At 45.2% G+C, this 19,628-nt stretch overlaps 1 long non-coding RNA gene across 1 annotated transcript in view; it reads right to left on the bottom strand.

The window, feature by feature from the left end:
• LOC110405085 overlaps positions 3,617–19,628 on the bottom strand; it is a 33,048-nt gene continuing 17,036 nt past the window's right edge. The window contains exons 5-8 of the long non-coding RNA XR_002442676.1: positions 11,197–11,293; positions 7,482–7,677; positions 7,160–7,257; positions 3,617–6,360 (exon numbers count right to left, since the gene is read on the bottom strand). This is a non-coding gene — a long non-coding RNA (uncharacterized LOC110405085). The remainder of the gene's footprint in view (positions 6,361–7,159; positions 7,258–7,481; positions 7,678–11,196; positions 11,294–19,628) is intronic.

Genomic DNA, 19,628 nt, shown 5'->3' with positions numbered 1-19,628 from the left:
CGGACCGCGTTCTGGCTGTTTTTATGCTTGTTTTTACAGCAGGGCACACTGTTTGCCATAAATAATAGAACTGAAGAGCAGAAAGTTATCAATAAGCCTGATACGGCTAAAAGCTGTAAGAAGTAGTTCCAGCACTCACACGGTGAGCAAGTCAGGTGCTCACATTCCAGCAGGGCAGGCAGCAAATCCCAGTGGCCAGGCGGGAGGAGGCAGCTGGCTTCAGGTTTTAATTGTGACTCTGCGATGGATTTTCTTTACGGCAAAACTATCTCCCATTCTGAGTCATTTTTCTTGCTCATAAAACATACATAAAATCCTTGCTGACCTGAGCAGGGTGCCCTGTGGGACCCTAATGGAACAGCAGAAGCTTCACGTAAATGCTGCACTTTAAGGCAATAATGGGATGCCGTCTTTGGGATGGATAATTTCTCCATGAAATAAATCTTTCTGTGTGAAACACCTTCATCCCCTAACTAACACAGTAAGGAAAATATCTATTAACCACAAAACAATCTATTAGCCATAAGCAAGCCCCCCAGCAAAGCAAAGCAGCACAAGTGCTGCTTATGGGCACCAGGTGGCTGTGCCAAAAACCCCTCTTCCAAACACTGGCTGGAGCCAGTGCACCAAACCTGACGTGTTACACTCCGATGTCCCAGCACATCGGCGTGCCCAGATGCCTGCCCTGCTTGTCACTGAGGCTCCGGGCAGCAGATCAGAGCTGGCTGTGCCTTCTGTTGCTGACCAGCGGGGACATTCGCTGCGCTTGGGCAATGGAAGGATACTATTCTTCCCAGAGATGCTATCACAAGTTTATTTAAAAATTAAGGTCTGAATTTTGGAAGATATCTGAAAGTTCAGACATTTCACTTCACCAACCTTTTAAAAAGAGGGAAAAAAAAAAAGACTGAAGAAGAACACGTGTCTGCCTGTAGCTCTAACAACTTCATTTTGGACTATTTATACAGCGGGAAAGGAGGAAGTCTATTGTTGGTCCCCAAGGCAAACACCTCAGATCTCGGACAGATTCTCCTAGCATACCCATGAAGAAAGGAAGGCTTTTGTAGGCTGCTTGTTAGCCGTGCTCCAAGGGATCAGAGGGCCCCAGAGGTCAAACACCTCTGTGCTTTTTGCTGCACGACCGTTGGAGCAGCCCTCCCAGCCGGTGTCCGGGGATCATTTTGCAGAGGAGCCACGGACAGAAGCAGACTCATTAGTCCAGCAGGAGGAAGGTGCCGAGTACAAAACAGGATCTTTCATTCTGCACTCTACCCTATTACCTCCAATTTGTATCATCTTCCTTGTTTTACATAAGCAGCAGTCTGCAGTGTAAATCAGACCCACACAGCTACTTGCTATGGAGAATTACTCTTCATTGCAGAGCTTTTGACATGAAAAAATATCTTTGCATTAAAATCAAAAGAACAATCTCCGAGGAGTGTCTTCTCAGCACTCAGACTATCGTAACAACAGGGCATGGAAATAAATGAAAAATCACGCAATTTCCTTCTCTATGCAGTTGGAAAGGTTTAACTAATTAAACCAATTATTCTACTATAATGACATGAAATCAAAGGTGGTGGGAGTTTTTTTCCTTAAAATATACAAAATCAAAAACTGCAATCTAATCTAATCTTGCATTTAAATCTCTCTGAAGGATATATGCCAGTGCTGCTCTAGGGCAGACATGTAATGAATCACTCAGACACCACATTCGCTGCCTATGCTGTTAATGCTACATCTATCCTTTCCACATTTTGTTGGGGCTTGTTGGCCATCCCTTGATGTTTACACACCATAGTCGAATTCCTCATCCACAGGAGCACGTTCCCTACCAGCTTAGGATGGCAGAGGAGGTCTGCCAGGTGTTTAGGTCTCCGTGCCCTGTGGCAGGGCCATCGCTGCAGCCCAGCCCCCAGCCTGTGTCACAGCCCCAGCCAGCCCTGCCCTGGCCTGCCAGGAACCAAGCTGGGTGTGCTTTGGTTTGTGGGGGAAGATGGATGGGCTGAGGTGAGAAGAGGGTCATGCCCCAGGTTCGCCCATCCGATTTTGTTCAGTGAGAAGCAGAAGTCTAACGCGACTTGCTCCCTTGGCCTGGATAAGGCATCCTTCAGAAACAGGCAGTGCAACAGCACAAGCACATAAAAACACCAAGTTTCCATCAATGTTTTAGAAATGCTCATTTTCGTTCATATAATCTTCCTTCTACCAATCTTCATAACAGATTTTAGTTGCACAAATAGATGACTACAAGACTGTATGCCCAGACCCTCGGTTTAAACATGTGCAGGATTTTGTACTCTTAAGCAGTTGCTATTGCTTGTGCCAAAATCAAAGTTAAAAGAAAGTTGAAAATTTGCAGTCTCAGTGATTGCAGCTGGCAGGATAACAGCAACAGTACTGCTCCTGCTGTCAGAGGACAACCAAAAGTAATGCACTTCAGCTGCGGAAAAGCTCTCCCTGTGACCAAGGCTCAAAAGCCCTGGTGTACATCAGGCTGCTTCCCTGCATGCCTCTTGGCACAACTGAGAGGCCCGGGATTTGAGAGTGCACCCGAAAATCCCTGCTGCAGGGGCAGCAAAGGATGCATAGACAAGAGAAGGGAAGAGGCAGGGCCCCTGGGCACCTCAGAGATGCTGGAGAAAATGAATGAGCAGTTTCAGCTGCAAAGCCCTTTCCCAAGTTGTTTCCACGTACTCCGAATATAACTTCCTTACAAAGTATGCTCTCATTTTTTGGCATGTCTCTATAAGTTGATGTCTCAGGTAATTATTTCATATTACAGATATGATGTTACATTTTTTTAGAAATTGCTTATTTTTATATTATTCTAAATCTAAATATTGTACATTTTCTTATTGTTTTGACACCCAAATCTCGGATCACGGAACTTTGCTAGCAAAGCCAATAATTTGCCCATGCCACACAATGGCAAATCTGACTGCAAAACAATATTTGTAACATCTATTTATAGCAGATGCAAAATCCCCACAGGAAGCTGGTAAATCCCCTTCTCTGTATTCAAATATCAGGGCCAGAGCACCATATTTACTATGAAGGAATAGGGCTTCATTATCTGATCCCGGTGATTGATGTTATTCCCATGTAATCTTTCAGATAAATGATTCCTCCACATCTCATTTACATAACTATTTTATAACAGTGTGAATTAGTTCTTCACACTTCTGCATAGTTATGTCTCAAACATGATTTTTTTTTTTTTTAACTGAGTAATAGAAACATCTATCAAATAAAAATGATCTCTGAACATCATGGGATACAACCAGTGTTAAATATCTCCTAATAAGCCACATATTGATTCTCTTTAGGCAATTAGAACGTTCCATTTTTTCCATCAATTCCTTCACAATGTAAATACAGACAAGAAAGTCCAAACCACACATGAGGAGCAAGCAGAACACAGGGCACATTTTGTAGGACGCTAAAGAGAAAAGCAGTGCCTGGTGATGCAGGTGGAATACGATACAGAAGTAAAAGCAGAACACACAAAAACTTGCATTTTCAGCACCAACACTGGATTCCCAAAGCACCATTTTTTTTCCTATCAAAGAGCTTCGAACTAAATTTAAAAAAAAAAACAACTTTAAATATAGACTTGGAGGAAACCGGAGGCAAGAGAACCCATTACTTTCAAAGTAATCTCCTTTTCCTTCACTTACTTCCTTCAACATTAATCTGAAGACGGTCTGAAAGCAGGCTGAAGGCCATGAGCACACACCCTGGTGGTGCTGGAGCGAAGGACTGCACCTCGGGAGGACCAGCTCCAGCTGACTGTGCATGTGAGCACACTCACTATAAAACAGTTGCTCAAGGGTCCGACAAAATCTCACACTGTGTGAAGACTGCAATTGAGGGCCCGGGAGGGTTTTGTTGGTGTGAATGGTTGCAATTAGCCACAAAGCTCTCACAGTCCACCTGCCATATATATATATAAGACTCTTTTGTCAGCAAAATACATCAATTTCTTTGAAAGAAAAAGAAATACACTCATTAAATTTTCTTGAGGGACAAAATATGAGAACAGAGGAAAAGTTCGGTGTACAAGATAATGATACTTATTCAGATCCAAGTATTCCAATCTTGTTTTCAGTTTAAAATCATTGCTGCTCAACAGGTTTTCGTGGCCACCGATTGTCCAACCGCATGCCATATGAAAAGAATTTGAATTCAGAATTATTTTAATTTCAAAAGTGTTCATAAATCAGGCTTTAAATGAGTACTCCATGCTGTTATTTAGCTAGCACTTGCCAGCAGCAAAGTACGGAGAAAAGAGCAGGGACGTACAAAATCCATCAGCGAGAAGAAATCTCATTTTCACTTCCTTTTTCATTTCTCAGAGCTCTCTGTGCAGCCCCACACCTGTGAGCTCCGGGGGGACGCAGCCCTGTGCCGGGCTCTCAGGGTTCCCACGATTCACGTTCCCTATGACAGCCGGGATCCAGCCCATAGATGCGTCAGCTCCAGCACGTCACCTGTGCCCAGCGGCTCCTGGCTCTGTGCACAGCACTTGGGGCAGCGGGGCCACGGCCGGGCACGGCTGCAGAAAGCCACGGGGCAAGGAGCCTACGACATATCGATCCCCGCCATTAACGACAGCCAATTTCAGATGTTTTTAAATATTTGATGGTAATGGTGGACGGTAATAGGAGATTGCGGGTAATGATAAATGAGAAGCAGCCCTCCGCGCGCATGTTTTACCTCTGCTCTCTAATGAACGAAGCTCTGCTGTTAGCTCACTCTGCCACCACCGAGAGCAGGGCATGCCCTGTCAGTGACGGGGAATGCTGGCGGTCCCGTTGGCCTTTGAGCGGGGCCGCTACCAAGTTGGACACGGCACATCCCAGAAGCGAGGCCTGCGATGCTCAGCTATTTCTGTACCAAGCCTTGCTCCGTTGCCATGGCAGCGCGGCGCCCAGCCCCGGCTCCGCTGCCTGCATGCATGAAATCTGGAATTTCATCTTTTCCACACAAATGCGTGCACAATTACTTCGTTATTTGATGGAGAGTATCAGCATTACTTCACACTCACCACACGTTGACTTATTTCAGCGTGATAGTGCTCTTCACGTGCATTCTGACAGCTGTGTGGTGTTTTGCATAATTCATATTTCTGTATGCTATCTGGAGTCTTACATAAAGGCATGACATTCACTGAAATGTAAAAAAAAAAGAAAAAACAAAAAAACCACACCACCAAAAATAAAATAAAAAGAGACGTAGCTACAGAATCATTAGCAGTACAAAGCAGAGCCAGAAAGATGAACAGTTCCCCAACGAGATGACTTTGCTCCCTGCAATAGCACAAAATTACAGAACTTGGTGTCAGCACTGCCATAACTCCGCGAGTTCAGTGGGAATACATCTCTCCTCGACTTGTCTTTGCTGGCAAACAACACTGTGCTTTAAGGATATGTTCATTTACATTCCTTTCAAGCTGATGCCAGTGCCCTCTTCGCAACACTTTTTTCCTTAAAGACTTGGTGAAAATTTGCATAAACTACGTGAAATTGCCACCTCTTACAAACCAAGGATTACGATGCAACTGAGCACATTTCTCCTCCTCCTGGCATCTGTGACACACTGGGCGAGGGGCAGCTGCCGTGCCTTCAGCCCCAGCCTCCGAGGGCTCTTCCCATGCAGGATGCACTGCGGTGCGCGGGAGCAGGCCAGGGGCTGCGGGCGGTGCTGAGCCCGAGGCCTCACCGCAGGCTGCTCCCCGCACAGCTCTGAGCTCAGCCGCCCCGTCCCCGTGGGAGGAAGGACCTGGCGCTTTCATCACCGTCCTCGTCACCACGAGGGATTTTCTTTCTTTGGATCAGCCTACGTGATACCATGCCGAAACAAGCAGCCATCCTTAACTCCCATTTCTATCTTTTGAACAGCAGAAGAAAACATATGCAAAATATACTCAGGTTTATTATTCAGAAAGCTTGCAGTAGGCAGTTTCTCCTTTGGACGTTGCAAAGAGGAAAATAACATTCTCTCTCCAAAAGCAAAGTTGTTTTTCTGAGCAAAACCCACAAGTGCTGTGCAAGATGTTTCACTGCTTCTGTCCACAGCTGAAACCCGCAGGCAGCTCCGCCAGCTGCAGGGGCTCGAGCTGCCCGGCCACAGCACAGCAACAAGCATCCATGGCAGAGAGCTCTTCCCTGGAGCCTGGTTGATCTATTTTACCCAGCTTTTATTTTCAATCCATATTTTGGAGTTGTGAGGATGGTCTGGAGCCACTCACACAGGAGTTCAGACAGTGGTGTTCAGGGCAGAAGCCTTTGCCTGCCCGCAGAAACCATCCTTCTCTGCTTCAAGGACCTGGACTCCTCTGGAGCCATGCAGAAGCATCTGCAGAGCAGGAGGGAGAACCTGCAGTTGGTTGATACCCACCACACTCAGTATCCCTTTGCATTTACACCTTTACTTTCACCTGACACATGGTGGGAGCTCTGGGAATGTCTTGGCTCAAAACAGACCAGTTCCAGAAGAAAATCCCATCCCTGCCCTCGCACGACAGCACAGCCAATGGTCAGACCCAAACTGAAGCCAGCCCCTCCACTCCCAGGCATCTGCAAAGCAGGAGGCAGCTCAGCAATGCCTCCACCCCACGGGCTCTCTCAGCCTTCATGCAGAGCCAAGAACTCCCACAGAAACATTTTTATATCTCAAAGCTGCTGGAGAATAACCTAAGCTCTACGCTTTCCTGCCAAATAGAATGCCTTCATGGAGGCTTTGGCTCGGCCTGAAGCTCGCCAGCCCTTCCACAGGCTGAGCCCCCCACACCCCCAGGCAGCGAGGCTGAGGGGCAGGTCTTGGTCTCTTGATATCTGCTTGGTCAGGAAAAAAATTCTCAAAAAAGAAAAAAAAAAAAGAGAGAGAGGGAGAGAAAGCAACAGAGATATTCCAGTACTCAGAGTAAATCAAAGAAGCAAAATTAGAAACAATCTGTGTTTCAAAATGTGGTCAACAGAATGCATCGTGATGGCAGCTCTTGCTAGAAGCAACAAGGGATGCTTCCTGGCGGTGCTTATGCAGTAGCAGAGCACCGTCAAAATGCAATTTATAGCACCAAACTAAAAACATCTGTTGTGGCATATTTGTTAATTTTTATTCTTCAAATGGGAAAATTGGATGGGAGGAGCGTTACCTGGCGCTGGTCTCTGTGAAACTCCTGGCCCCGCTTTTAGTGACAGAAAATCAGAGTCATCCTTAGCATTTTCCTTAATGGTTACAGTACAGACAAAGCTAAAATAAAGATCAAAGATTTATACCACAGACATAAAATGAAATCGAATGAAATTCTCATATTAAAGCACACGGAGGTGGGCGCTAAATAATAGAAATGGTTCTAAAAGAGGATTAAAATACCAAAGCACTGAAAAATAAGAACATTAATTCCTGGTAAAGGTCATTAAGTGGTCAAAAATTCGGAACAGGTAGCAAGACATCGCAGCACAACAAGTACCCACCCGGTTTTGCGCTGGGTTTCCCAGGCCACTGCTTGACATGGCGGAGCCTCCAGCCCCATCCTGCGTGCTCCTTCCACCCCACCAACCTGCAGCAGCAGAAGCTGAAGCCATTTTAAGGATGGTTCCTTCAAATCAGCGCATTCAGAAGATCAGACTTCACGTCCCAGTAGTTCTTGCTGGCTTGTGCTATTAAAATCTATGGTCAATGAAAATGGATTGTTTTAATTTTGGGCAGCTTAGAAACAATGGTGGTTCTCATTGTCAGCAAGAGCGCGTGTTCAGATGAACTGGGGTGGGGTAAGAGTCAGCAGGAAAGTGAGAAAAGCAGGGCTGAGTGCAGCACCCAGAGAGAAAGCCAGTAAGCCTACCATGTCATAAACAGAGCAACAATGGAATAAATAATAACAGGAACTGGGAGATAGGAACACACCGGTGGCAGTTCCTGGGCCAGAGGAGAACGGTTTGTTATGGATCTTGTCCCTTTGAAAACACGGAGTAGACTCATCTAAGAGCCTCGTGACTATCCATCATTTCAGCAAATTCTCTTAATTTTTTTTTAGATCTGCTTCAATAACATGATTTTGTCAAAATATTGTTAATCAAATATTTCATTCTGAACGCTGTTCTATGTTAAAAAAACAGCAAATTACTTAGCAACTAAAATGAAATATCTTATGTGGGGTCAGGCCGATATTTTGCAGATTCTAAGATGAAATTAGAGGTTTTTTTACTCTTTTGTTGTTGTTGTTGTTTTAAACAAAGCTCTGTTTGCTTCCCCAGGCAATTCGGAATTGCCAGGGAATAAAAGAAATATATTACCCACAGCAAGGTACCATATAGGTAAATTATAATACAGAATACTGAGAAACTCCATTACATTCCCATTCCTTTGTCAGAGGTAGAACTGCCTGGTTAGAGTAGTCCTTGTATATCTAAATAATATCTAATTCTCAGGGAAAGCTTACTGGCGTGAAATAAAAGCTAGCTGTACACAAACAAGGCAATCCAATACTGTCAGAATCCAGAATATTCATTACCTAGAAAAAAAAAAAGAGAGGGAGAAAAGAGAGAAGGGAAAATACATATAGTATTCTAAATTCACAAGAAAATTATCTTCTCTTTAATGAGAAAGCATCCCTCCTTTTACCATAGAGAGTAGGGAAGGGGTCCAACTTCTTCAGCAATTCTGGTCTTGTCAAGGAGAATCCATATGCTGTACGAAAACATGCCTATCTGAACTAACACTGCAAATCCTTTCAAAAGTATTTTTTCCATAGGATTGCCTCCTAAAATCATAAAACCTTTAATTAGAGCTACAGCACGATACGTACGTGTGCGTAATTAAAACAACTCATCGTGGTGAGATGGGGATTATCTGATGCGTGCCAGACGTCTTTGTCATCCACTGTTTTTGTGAACAATGTTATTAAAAGAAAATCAAATTAAGGATGAAAAATAATTGCAAAATATATCAAAGCATAAAACAGATGTTAAGTGCATGGAATAAATAGCTGTAGGGAAAAGCTTTAAAATATCCCAAGAACTTCAAAGAATAGCTCGTATTTCAAACATTTTTATCTGCTATTCTTCTCCCACACTTTTTGGTGTGGAAACAGGCTTAAAACTCAGAGATAAAAAAAGAAGTAGATGTTGTCTTTCATTTCCAAATATGAAACAAGAGCCTCAGTCTCTGTAAGTTGTCAATGAAAGATCTACCTCCTTCAGAGTCCGCCTTATCGGAGCACTTCCACGTAAAAGAGAAATGATATCATTGCTCAGGGGCCAATGGGGAACGCAGAAAGAAGAGGATATTCCAAAATATTTTCATTGGACAGGATTCTAAATGAAACCCAAATGGATGCGTCTGTCACAATTTTTACTTCACGGTATTTATTTTCAATAGTCCTTTTTCAGAGTATTTTGCAAAGATATTCAGCCTTTTGACTGAGAACACACATCAGACGTTATGAAATGCAAGGAGTAACACTATTCAAATAAAAGAGACCTTTGCTGCAGAGAGGTTTCTAAACCTCATTTGTAAGCAGGGGTAAAATGGAAGAGTAAATGGAAGAACTTGATAGCTTCATGTCAGAAAAGACATGAACCGTGACACAGCAATGTCAGCAGGACTAAAATGAGCTGTTAAAGTACCTGGAGTGAAACAACACAGGGTTTCTGAAGTGACAGATCAAAAAAAACCCTCTGACAATGGGTCAGGAATGATGAAATCTGCGCCTCGTTGCTGATCTGCGCTGGGAACTCTACTTTTAAATCTTCAGTCAGAACATATTAAATTGCCTCCAAATTAAAGTGTCAAGGTAAAACTCAACCAGTGTTGTTCAACAGCTCAGTAAAAGCTATTTGCAGCGAGGGAAATAAGAAAACAAACCTCATTCTAATTTTCCTGGTAGCACCTGAACGTGAAGGACGTGCCTTTAAAAAGGGGCACTGCAAATGTGCAGGTAGGATAAAACCCGGCCCCTTCCCCGGGTGTGCCAGGCAGCTCTGAGTGCCTGCCACAGAGCCTCAAATACGAGTTTTGGAGGTAAAAGGTGATTTAGCTTTTCCAGTATTGTATCCAACTAAAATCAAAAAAGGGTGAGTTTATTGACCTTCGGGAGGAAAATATCCCTGCAGCTGCCGGCTGTTGAGGTGGCAGAGAACAAGGCGTTCCGGCTCTGCTGATTATCGAGCGAGTGACTTTTCAACTGTTTTTCCACTACTTCACGGACCATCTTGGCCTGATTTAACAGTTTCCAGCTCGGTAACTAAAGAAGAAGGAGGCTCTTCACTTCTTGAGGGTGAGGAGAGCAAACACAGCGTGTGCCTCATCCGTGGGGTGATGGGCACCGAGCCTTGCATCCCCAGGAGTCATCGGATCGCCGCATGGTTGGCTTGGAAGCTGCTCCACTGTGCCCACCCAGCAGCTAACAGGGCCTGCCGGGGATCTCACCAGCCTCACGGGGGATCCTCCTTGGATCACCAGCTCTGAGCAGAATCGGTAGGCTCTGCCATTTCCTCATGCTGCCCTTTGGACTGACCTCTGTCTTTTCCCTCCTTGGTTTACGTATCACAAAGCATCCCGGTGTGCTGAAGCATGCATGCTCGCATTGCAGCGGCTGTCCTCCCATCACCAGTCAGAGACCTTAAACTCCTTACTCGCTGAACTGGAAGTTAAATTTAAATTGAGTGACTGCTTGAAGCAATGGATAAGAAGGAAAACACCCCTTATTTACAAACTGCTTCTAGCTGGTGTCAGCCATCAAGATTTTGTTATCTGCTTAAATCAGTTGAGCTTAAAGGCATATTTTATCTGTTATGACTGTTTTGAAAATTCCCTGGCATTTTAATTGGCTTCATATTTCAATTCTCTTGTCAAAAAATAGATTTGTTTAAAAAGCACCACCTCACTTCTCGGCAGATTCCTCCTGCTTCAGCCTCCTCAGGGCTGCTCACTCCCCACACTCATTGCAAAGCCTTCAGCCTTGGTTCTGCATTCAGCACGAGAATCCCAGGAAAACCCACCTGTCACAACCTGCCTGTCCACCTCAGATTCCAGACCAAGCTTTACATTTTTTCCATAGGATTTGAGGATTTGGATAAATTTGAGGCTTCTCCTGAATTTCACCTTGCATCGTTTAACCAACAGCATGTATTTCTGTTTCATTCCAGTATCTCAGCTGGGCTAGAAATATTACGACCTGACAAAGCTCACCTGATTTCAGAGATGCCAGGAGAAAATGGAAAAGGTCGGTTCATCTCCTGCTAGTGGATAACAGCTTGCTTGCTGCAGTAAGCTGTGGGTTAACGCTCTGCAGGAAGAAACAATGTGAATGGCCACTTGTAACTACAGCTCTATTTCAAGTTGCCTGAAATCTGAAAAGAAGGTCAGCACGGCCAGCCAGGTTCCTCTGTGCTTTGCTTTTATTTAGCTTTGCTAATCAGAGCACTCTTCATTTCCTCAGTCTCCAGTGTGAGAGCACAAATGGAGTTGCAACCATGAAATTTTATGTTATAATATTCCTCCTCTTATTACCCAAGTTACGATACCATGAGTGAATTCAAACCACAAGTCTCTATTGATCTGTATCTCTGTAACTCACAGTACTTGTTTCAAGCCCTTGTGTGTTTACATCTGGCTGGAATTATTTGGAAATCTGTTTACAAGCTGCCCAGTATCATTGAAAAGGTTTTTTTCATGCGCCTTGAGGTCATGTAGACATAAAGGTGAAACTTGCTGCAGGAGCTGTTTGGAAAGGCTCAAGGACAGAAAGCAATTACGCGTAGACTTGGGACCTATAACGGGAAATCCACTGAGAACTCTAAAGACCTAAGAAAAAATCTCAGCAGTGTACTAAGAATAGCAGGAGTCAGGAGAGGAGAACTTTAAAAAAAAAAAGTTAATGCAAGTTGCTCAAATTGCTTGTTATTAGATTGAACAAAAGTCAGGAATCTCAACAATTCCCTGAGGGCTCCTTGCGTGATCCCGCTGCCATCGCCCCAACGCACGGGGCTCCACTCAGGGCCTGACCCACAGCCACCACCTGATGGTGAAAGCTCACCCTGTGCTCCCCATTGACCTCATGTGCAGGAATTTCAATCCATCGCCTCAACATTTATTAATTCGGTAAGTTTGTCACCAGGCAGCGCTGAGAGCAATGGATCTGGGGAGGTCAGGGTACAAAGCGTGGGGCAATTAACCAGATATCATCCTGCAACTACATTAGCAATAAAGGAGGTCCAAAAAAGGAGTGGGAAAGCCATTAGCCAACTAAGCTGAGTGTTTAATGAGATTTCTTTGCTTCAGACTTCATGAAAAAGGCCAACTGAGAGCAGATGGTCGGCACAATAATACTGTAACAAAGAGGGAAGATTGTAATCTCCTAAAAAGGGAACAGCAAGAGGGCCTGGCTAATTTAGATGTTTTCAAATTGGTTATGCTGATGAGCTTTATCTTCACATACTTAAGGAACTGTCTGAAGCCATACCAGAACCTTAACTATCACTGTGGGAAACTGAAGAGATGGGAAGAAGCAAAGCTGCCTGGAAGGACACGGAGGTGGCATTGCTCGACGTGTCTGCTCACTAACCATCCATTGAGGGAATGACAGGAGCACCACGACACCAGGGAGCAGCAGCAGGAGCAGCCGCATGGAGAGGGCCATGCAGCATCAGCGCCCGCCTGCAGCCCTCACCATTAGCACAGCACTTGGTGGAGTGCAGGCAGAGCTTGCTAGGAGACCATTCATTTCCAGAAAATGGCTCTCTTTGAAAAGAAAGGATGAATCAAGCACAGTTTCAGAGAGACCTGCCTCGAGCTCAGCATTATTAATTTTTTCATTAATGACTCGGATGACAGAGGAAGGAATACGCTTGTTAAATTTGCTGATAACACTGTGCAGGGAGGGACTGCCAGCACACAAGAGGACAGAATTAAAATTCAAAAAGGTCTCGACAAATTGCAGAAATAATCTTTTTTTAAAAGTGTGTTACGAGAGACAGTGCGAGATCCTATGCTTAGGTAGAAATAATCAATTGCACAATTAAGGGCTGGGGAACCGCGCAGGCTGCAGAGCGGGCTGGGAGAGCTGCTCAGAGAAAGGCTGTCACTCTGCAATGGGTAAATCGAAGCGTGCCCGTCAAGATGGGGAAAATAGTCTTTCTGTTACGTTCAGTCCTAATAAGGCCTCGCTGCTGAGATACATTCTGTCTTACATGCTGTATGTGAGTAAAGCTGTGGACCAAGGGAAGGGAATTGAAAGGGGACAAGATCAGAATATAGAAATCATCCCCCCAAGGTGAAGGGCTGAACAAAGCCAGGGAACTGAGCCTTAAAAGAAACGGAGATTGAAGAGAGAACTTAGAAACTTAAAATATACCAAAAATAGAATCACAGAATCCTAGAATCACCAAGGTTGAAAAAGACCTACAAGATCATCCAGTCCAACCATCCATCTGTCACCAGTAGTTCTCACTAGACCATGTCCCTCAACACAACGTCTGAACGTTCCTTGAACGCCTCCAATAGCAATGAAGAGGAGATGACCCATCCTCCAGGGCCTTGCTCTGCCCGCCATGAGAAAGTGATGGAGCTCCAGGGTGAACACTGGGGCGGGAGGAGGCTGCCAAGGAGCCCGGCCTTCTGGCATGCAGTTCCCCAGCACATCTTTGGATATTAAATGAAAAATTCAGGAAGGTCAATTAAACCGTTCGTGGATATTTAATAAAACGGAAGATGAGAAAAATAAATAAATTACTTGTTAAAAATTATCTCTCAATTTTACCTGCGGTTCATTACTGACTCAGATTAATGAATACTGAAAAGATATTACTCTCCTATGAATATTCAGGCTTTCCTGCCTGATTGCAAATTTTCAAATGAAAAATGCAGTATATCAATTCCTGATGAAATTTTTAATAGAGTCAAATGCCCTCCAAGTAGACCTACCATTTAAAGAGAGCACGCTGGTGCACGGTGCTACGGGCACCTTCCCTGCTGGGGATACAGGACGCCATACCACTGGGGAATTAACCTGGGAACGCTGAGCTGAGCCCAGCGTGGGGAAAGGCATGCGTTTCTCCATAGAGCTCACCACACTTCAGATGCATTATGTTATAAATAGTGATAACTGTGAAAAGACCTAACCCTCCCCTCTGCATTTTGTGGGCTTGTTTTATTCATTTTCACCTTCAGCAAAGGAAGCATTTGCCAGGGAAAATGCTTTTGTACTTTGCAAAAAATAAAATCTGTGAATCACCAGGGAAGTCGGGTGGGAAAGGTCACCAACTGCCTTCTCTATAGCAGCAGACATTTATTTTATAGTTGTAGGACCTGAACTCGTTCATGTGATCATCCGCCTTTAGATTTTAATAGACAGGATTTGGTGAAGGTGAGAATCTTATGTTTCTTCAGGGAGAAGTAGAACGGAGGTGACAAATAGCGGCTGTTCCCCATCAAACTCACTTACATGGGCATTGCTAAGTGAGTCTGTTCCATGTGCTGAGCTCTGGATGAATGCAGGGAGAGGCACTACAGAACAGCACAGCAGCCCACGGGGTCAGGTTATGCCATGCTCCCCAGTGCAGCTGAACCCGAGCACTGCTGCCAAGGAGCTGCCTCTGCCCTGTCCCCAGCACCCTGAACTGCTGCTTGGCAGAGTGCATTCATAACTCTCAGGGCCAAAAACACCCTGGGAGGAGAAGTGTCCCAAGCAGAGCATCCTTGGAGGAGAAGTCCTGAGAAATTTGCAGTTCAGAGGGGGAACGGGAAGCATGGCATGAGTCAGAGCAGGACTGCAGTGCTCTGCTGGAAGAGTCCACCACCCTTTTGCATGGGTTGCAGTACGCGATGGTGACATCTCCCCCAGGCCCAAGATTTATATAGCGATGGGAAAATTATCTTTGCAAGCAGCAATACCAATCATTTACTTCTTGTGGAAAGCTAGGTGACTAATTTCCTCGGCTCCTTTGGAAATCTCATCCTGCTTGGCCAAGACAGCTGGCGTGTTTATGGCTCTGCAAGAGCCACCCTGTCCTTCGCACCGCGCCTGCACGGCACTGCTGGCTGCTGTAAATAACGGCCCTCAGGAGCGACATAAGCAGCAAAATTTCCTCCTTCAAAGCATTATCAAGAAAGAATAAACGAGTTACTTAAAGCCAACCTTGGTGATTTAAGCTAATGCGCTTCCCATCTGGAGCCAACAGGAACATGCCACTGCTATGACAGCAATCTTGGGAATGCAAAGACCTTTGTGAAGCCTCATTGACTCGCTTGCCATGGGCCACACGCTTGGACCTCAGTTTCCTTGGGTGGACCGGCCCTAGGAAGATAAAGGTTCAAAGGAAAAGTGCATGCAGCAATCCTGCTTTTCCCACCAGCACTTGAATTGTCTTTGGATTCTGCAAAGCCAGATTGCTCTCCTCTCTGAGGCTCTTAATAACTTCCATTTGTTTGTGAAATGCTGAGTTAAATGGCTAAGCTATTTAGTTCAAAGTCATTCTTAACTCTGGAGAGTCATCTCAGATTCTTATCAGCCTTTTCAGAGATATGCAGCATGCTCAGGGATAATTACATGCAGAAACATTCATAACTTCCATGTGCATATACACATGCACACATTATCTTCTAAGCAATTACATCATGAAATCTCTGCAATAAACATTGTTTGCATCACATCTGATTACTCCGTGGCATTTGTTCACACAGGGGGTTTTCCTGCTTTCCAACATCTTATATGAATCTTTCCTCCTAATGAGGAGAAGCTGCCTGGAGCCCATTTCGTACAGGTCTGGCATCAGGACCCAACCCACAAGAATGCTTTCGTTTGCTCCTTTGCCATTTCACCTGCTTCCTCACACAGATCAATAAGGAGGAGGTAACCTCCTCTCCCTTGCTGTTCTTTGCTCTTATTTCACTCTTCATTCTTACTTAACTCCTTTACCCACTGATATTTCTACCACGTAGGGTTTTCTCCCACCATTCCAGATGCTCCAAAGGTCCTGGCAGCCCCTGCAGCCTCTGGAAATTTCCCGTTATCTCTGCAGGATGGGATGTCTGTACATCTGTGGGTGAAAGGAATTGCATGGAGCAGAGAGCAAGGACCGGGCATGCCCCCGCAGAGCCTGTCTTTGGGCATGCATCACAGCAGAGTCTCAGTCAGTTTGCTGTGCCCACCTCCTCTCTTCTGCACCTCTCTCATTTTAGGCTGTATTGAATTGCTTTCTTCCCCAGAGAAAGCAATACATCCTTCTGGCATTTGACTTTTATTCCTCTTTTTCAGACAGAGAGACCCCAGGTTCACTTTTTTTTTAGCCAGAATTACCTCCTTTGTCAACAAATTACTGTCTTCTATCACCCAGAAACCAGGCAGCACCTCTCACTCACTCCATCCTGTGCCGAGGTATTTCCACCTCAGCCTTTAGACCACTGCTCTTCCTCATTCATGTAGAATCAATGCTGTAACAAGACTTTTCCATAAGCCTCACAATTAACGACACCCACATGAGGTATATTTCATGGTGCTCCCTGGTGCCCAGATTTCCCCGCCTGCTGATTTCCTGACCAGATGCTGCTGCCAGACAGCTTTTAACGCCCAAGTTCTGCCTGTTCTGCTTGAGAACAGCTCTCTCCTTAAGCCAGCCCTTTTTTTTTTTCCTGAGTGTTTTACTGTTTAATTATCTCTTTCTCCCCCACCGTAAAATCTGGAGACCAAAATAGACTGAAAAGGCTCAGCACTTCTGAGGATTTCACATAAACCTCACTTTCTTAAAAATCTAGGTCGAAATCAGAGCCAGGGTGGGGTGTCCGTGATTGCACAGGGAGGTGGAGAGCCGAGGGGCAGCTCCCTCATTGAGAAGTGTAGGTGGGTGCAGAGCAGCTCTCACCTCAGAGTGCTTGAAAAAGAAACAGGGACACACGGCGAGTCATGCCGGTCCAAATCCAGATCCGGCCCAAAGAAGCGTGAATTCCCCAAATGGGAAAATTATATGCTAGCTCCTTACTGGGCAGGATGCGACAGAGATCTGTGTGCCTGGAAAGACAAACCTGCCAGCTTGCTTCTCCCCAACTCCGCTCCACACACAGCGATTCCAAGAAATTATACGTGATAAATGACTTGTTTTCTTTGTGCTGGTGTTCAGGTGTCACTGGAGTAGGAAAGAGGGGAATTACAGCCTGTGCTGCTGCTGTTATTATTATTATTTGGCAGTAATTCCTCTAACTTTCTTCCCTGGAGGAAGACATGACTAGCTGCTCTCTTGCTCCCAAGGTCATCCCACCAGAAAATATTAGCTATTTGCTTCTATTAGTTTCAATTATTGAGATGCAGCAAACCAAATAACAGTCAATTTTCAGTATTTCATGGCTTGCCTTAAGCACGGGACTAGAGCCCATTCCCCAAAGCAGGGCACTGCTAGACCAGGAACCAGCACCAGCAGGAGGGCAGGGACCCCCCCGCTCCCATCTCATTCCTCATGCAGTCTTGGGGGGGCTCCTGCTCTTCCATTCTTCTGTTTTTCTATAAAAAAGGGCATCTCACTGCACTGAGGGGCTAAGCGGATTAATCCTAATACAATTATTGCTCTTTTGGCCTCCTTTGTAGTCCTCAGAAGGTGTGAAATAAGTCATTTTCCACAGTTTTATGGGTACAATATACATATGTCTGATAGCCGTGATGCATTCCTGTGCTGCTGCTCCCTTTCTGCTGCATTATTTAAATCCTTTCTGACTCGCATTGTAATACAACATCTGTCCCCTTTGCCTAGTCATATGGTAGTGGGCGGTGTGTTATTTGTTTAAAAGACAAGGGAAATTTCATTTCAAAGTACAAGCAGTGACGGTAAGACACATTTAGATGAATTATCCCCCCACCACCACAACTTCCCAGCCCAAACAGCCCAATAAACTCCATGATCCTCGAGATCCAGGCTGGGGAGCAGGCACCATACCCAGCTGGCTGCCCCAAGATGAGCAGGGCCCCAAGGAAGGGAAGGGGAGGGGAGGGGAGGGCACAGATGGCCCCAGGTCTCCTGTCCTGGAGGTGGCTGCCCACCACATCCATGTGCTGCAAGCAACTCAGAGCTCAGTCTCAGTCAAAAACTTAGAAAGCATAGGAGTCACCTAAACATCTGAAGATTCTAACATGAACTAGTTCAGGAGGTCATTTTGGTTTTGCTTATATTTTCACAACATTTAGCATTGCAGTTCCTACCTTTCACTGCCCACCTGAGATCCTGAGGGCTAGAAACTTGCTGAAAAGACAGGAGGATGGTACAGGTTCTTTTGGTACTCCTTTCCCCAGGAACTTCAGCATGGAGACAGAATTTGCTTTTAGCAAATGGGTATTAAAAACCAAACAGAGAAATCCTAGCCACACAGAAAGCACTGCTGTGTCTTCAGCAAACCATCCTTTGACACAGCAGTGCACGAGCACCCTGCGAGAGCCAAGCATCCCCACCAAACACGGCCTTGTGTGACACCCACTCCTTCTCAACAGATTAAATTAGAGGGAGCATTCACAGCGGGGGCATCTGTCTGCCCTCACGCACCCAACACAAACTGGATGCTGATGGGCACCAACCCTTTAGATGGAGGCCAGCGGAGTCAGCAGAAGTCGAGGCGCTGATCTGTGCGAGAGCCACAGAGAGTGCCACCAAGGCATGGTGCTCATGATAAGCTGGCAGACTTACAAATGCCCCCAGAGCAGCAGCGTGCTGCCAAGGCTTCCCTGGGCTCTGCTGAAGGTTTTCGCTGCTGAACTCTGGCGTGTCCATGGGCTGCAAGGTTCCTGGTGGGAACGAGGAAAGCAGCAGAATGACACCATCACATGGCAGCATGCCTTCCTCCAAGCCATAACCCAGAATAAGCAATAAATAAGTCATTAACACTGCAGCTTCCATCAGAAATACCAAGATAACGTGGGCCAAAGGGAGGTGACAGTGAAGCACTCCATGGGCTTTGTGGGGTTCTCAGAATTAGACTCCTGAAAAATTTACCCGCTTGGTAATAACCACCAGAGCACTTTGCTCCTGCAAGGCAAAGTTTGAAGTCTTACAGGTAAGTCAAGGGCCTCCTATCTGGACCACTCTGGCAATCACTTCTTTCACAAGTAATATCTAGAGCATTCTGTCAAAGCAGATTTGTGAGTCAGAGTTAATTACAGGGACAAATAGCCATTAATAAAGAGAAGTTTATGCATGCTGGGAGAGGGCAGCTCTGCTGGGAGAAGAGCATCATTTTCGGCCTTTCTGCTGGAAGCCCAGTGTTGTGGCGGGGTCTCAGAGGTCTCAAGATCAGGCAGCTGAGTAACTGTTACCAAACAGTGAGATTTTTCATTTTAGCACCAAAGGTATTTTTGCTAGAAAAAAATAAAAATAGGCTTTTAGCCTCATTTTTCTATTCTCTCTTTAGGCATTGTCAATTTTTTTGCAGTGTTATTTTACACTTAATTGATGCTTTATTTTCTTTGATACAAAACACTTAGGAACCCCCGCAGATTCCGGGAAGCTTTCATGGCCATTTGCACATCTTACCTTTAGACAGAGGAATTTGCAGTTGCAACAAAACTGTTTGGATAATGCTGGTTCTCAGGCACAGCTGCCCTCAGAAGAGTTTTCAGTTGGCAGCAGAACTGTGCACCAGCGCTATCG

Source organism: Numida meleagris, chromosome 11 (assembly GCF_002078875.1).
Source record: "Numida meleagris isolate 19003 breed g44 Domestic line chromosome 11, NumMel1.0, whole genome shotgun sequence".
Classification (NCBI taxonomy): domain Eukaryota; kingdom Metazoa; phylum Chordata; class Aves; order Galliformes; family Numididae; genus Numida; species Numida meleagris.
The sequence above is the reverse complement of the archived record's forward strand: the minus strand, read 5'-3'. Positions and strand labels throughout refer to the sequence as shown.